We start from the raw sequence: 3,214 nt of genomic DNA, 5'->3' as shown, positions 1-3,214 counted from the left end.
ACTCTAGTATATCTCGACGATATCCTAGTATACTCCAACAGTCCTGAAGAACACGAAGGCCATGTCAAGGAGGTTTTCCGAAGACTTCGAGATAACCATTTATCGGTTAAACTCGCTAAATGTGTGTTTTCAGCTTCATCTATCCCCTATCTGGGATTTATCCTGTCTAACCAGGGTATTTCAATGGATCCCAACAAAGTGTCTTCCATACTAGAATGGCCTTCACCCTCTTCGGTAAAAGAAATCCAAAGGTTCTTGGGTTTGGCTAACTTTTATCCGAGGTTCATTTCTAATTTTTCTCAGAAGATCCTACCCATTACTTCACTTCTCAAGAAGCCCTCAAATCCATTCAAATGGTCTGCAGAGGCCGAAGACAGCTTTAAAGACCTTAAGAATGCATTTTGTACTGCACCCATCTTACTGCAGCCTGATCAAGATCTGCCCTTCGTCCTTGAAACCGACGCCTCATCAGCAGCTATAGGAGCTGTCCTACTCCAAGAAATTCAGGGAGTAGAGCATCCAGTTGCATACTACTCGAAGACTCTTAACGACAGCCAAAGAAACTACTCTGTAATCGAACGTGAATTACTATCCATGAAATCTGCCTGTGTGGAATGGCGTCATCTCCTTCAGGGAGGCAGACATCCATTTACTATCCGGATCGACCATAAGAACCTGCAGGTCCTGAAGCAATTTGAGTGTTATAACACCCGACAGGCCCGTTGGGCTAATTTCTTCGCCCAATTTGATTTCCACATCACTTACATCCCTGGGAGATTGAATGTGCTGGCAGATTCTCTTTCATGTCGTTGTGATTATTCACCAGATTCAGACTCTCCTCCTGAACGCATGTTCCCTCCACCTAAGTGTATTGGAATGGTTTCCACGTTTCTCAGACAGGTAAAGGAAGAGTCAGGAGGGTGTTTTGAGGTTGAGAGACATCCTAAAGATCTGGCGTATGAAATAAGAGATGGTCTCTACTTGGTAAAGGGCAGACTCTACTTACCCACGCCCGCCTTTGGCAAGAAGGCCTTGAACTGGTGTCATGACTGTAAACTTGCAGGTCATCGAGGCGGAACAGGCACTCTTGAGTATCTTCAACGACACTTCTACTGGCCGAGAATGAAGGAGGATGTGGATCGTTATGTCCAGTCTTGTATCGTCTGTCTTCGAAGCAAGTCTTCCCGCCAACGACCGATCAGATTACTTGAACCTTGTGCAGTACCTGAAGGCCCTTGGAGCTCTGTTTCAACTGATTTCATAGTGGATCTGCCCATTTCTCAGGGATGCACGTGTATTATGGTGGTAGTAGATTCATATTCCAAGATGGCTCACTTTTCCCCTTTGCCCGGAGTCCCCACAGCCGCCAGAATGGCGGAAGTGTTCCTCCAAGATATCTTCAGATTGCACAGAATGCCCTCTAAGATCATCTCTGACAGGGGGAGTCAATACACCTCCTGCTTTTGGAAAGCCCTCTGTGAGCGGCTGGGTATTGAAAGAGCTCTCACTTCGGGTTTTCACCTGCAGTCCAATGGACAAACTGAGCGGCTAAATGGAACTCTTGAACAATACCTGAGGTGCTTTGCCAACTCCCAGCAGGACAATTGGTGCTCGTTATTGGCTTTGGCTGAATTCTCCTACAATAACTCTCTACATTCTGCTCTAGGGTTCAGTCCTTTTTTCTGTACATATGGCTACCATCCTCGGTCTATTCTTCCTATCTCCTGTCTCTCTACCAACGTGCCATCTGTAGATTCCTCTCTCACTCTCCTTAGAGAAATACATAAGTAGGCAGGGGAAAGCCTTAGGGCAGCGCAGGATCGGTACAGGTCTCAAGCCAATAAACACCGTCAACCTGTCCCATCCTGAATTGATGTCAGTCTTTCCAAAACTAGCCCGTCCTGATGAGTGGTGGTATTTCGTCTAGGGGAGATCGATAGATAGCGTCTGCCTCTTGAATGATGGTCCCTTTTATCCTTCCTTCCCCAAACTTGGTTAGTCGATGGTCATGGCAATTTCAACGGGGAAATTACGTAGGTTTTTTCTTTCTGTAACGGGGCAGTACATTCAATTTCATAAGAGATCTGGACAATACTTCCTTTATAGGGGTACACCTTGGCACATCATTTTGGTTCTCCTCTGCTATTACTTGATCATTTACAGGAAGTGCACTTTCGTTCGCCTTTGTCGGGTTAGCCTAGTCCTTTACCGGCTTGAAATTTCATTAACCTGCCAGTTTATACACGGGTTCCTTAATTGACCCTTGGAGTCAGCTGCTTTTCCAACTGCTAATGACTCTCAAATGCTATTAGCCTTGAGGCGAGTCAGGCCAGAGAGTTTTTTACTCCATTCAGGAAGTTGATTTATATTGTCATAGGCTTCAACATTATCAATATCAACTTTCTCGGCCCGCAAACCCAAGGACAAATGATCGTAGTCACCCTGATCTGAGATCGAATAGGTAGATAAGTCCATCAGATCTATGGAAGTATCATCATCCTGATGGTCTTCTAATTGTGGGTGCTCTTTCGTCCTTACTAGCTGATGTTTATTTGCTTTTGTTTCATTGGCTTTTTCCCGCTTAAGCTTCTCCGTCCCCCCTGGTCTTAGCTGTGGGTCCTTTCCAGGTACAGTGATGTTTTTAATAATTATACGAGTACCAGTTGTTCTCTGTTTACGGGGGAGTCTCAAATTCTTGGGTTTCATACATGGTTCAGGTTTCTCCCCCTCCACCCTTCCTTGAGATCCACTTAGTTTCAAGCCAATTTTGTCCTTGACTGGATCTTTACTTTTTATTTGTTTTAGAGTTTGTGAATATTGGGCATAACTTTTGAGCAATTCTCACCCCCTCAGTTTGGGTGAGATTAATTTCCGGCTTCACATTTTTCAGGTAACCCTCATCTTCTACAAGGGCCTCTTTGTCAGGCATTTTCAGCTCTAGGGGGCCCTATTTGACACACTCCCTCTCGTCTTTGCCACTGAAGCACTCACCTAGGCCTCCAATATGATATCATCCACGTTAGTTTGTATGGAGTCACAATTGTCCAGGACCATATCTGATGTTTCACCTACTCCTTCCAGGGTGTCCTTAGTTCTTAACCTTGACCCACCTGAAAGAGGGTTATTAGAAGACAAAGAGACAGTCAGTGGCAGTCCTGGCTGGTCAAACAATCTGGATAGTCGATGATTTTGTTTGTCCTTTGTCAGTGGGTCC

This window comes from Ambystoma mexicanum, chromosome 2q (assembly GCF_040938575.1).
Source record: "Ambystoma mexicanum isolate Mex_15411 chromosome 2q, UKY_AmexF1_1, whole genome shotgun sequence".
NCBI lineage: Eukaryota > Metazoa > Chordata > Amphibia > Caudata > Ambystomatidae > Ambystoma > Ambystoma mexicanum.
Note: the sequence above shows the minus strand (reverse complement) of the source record.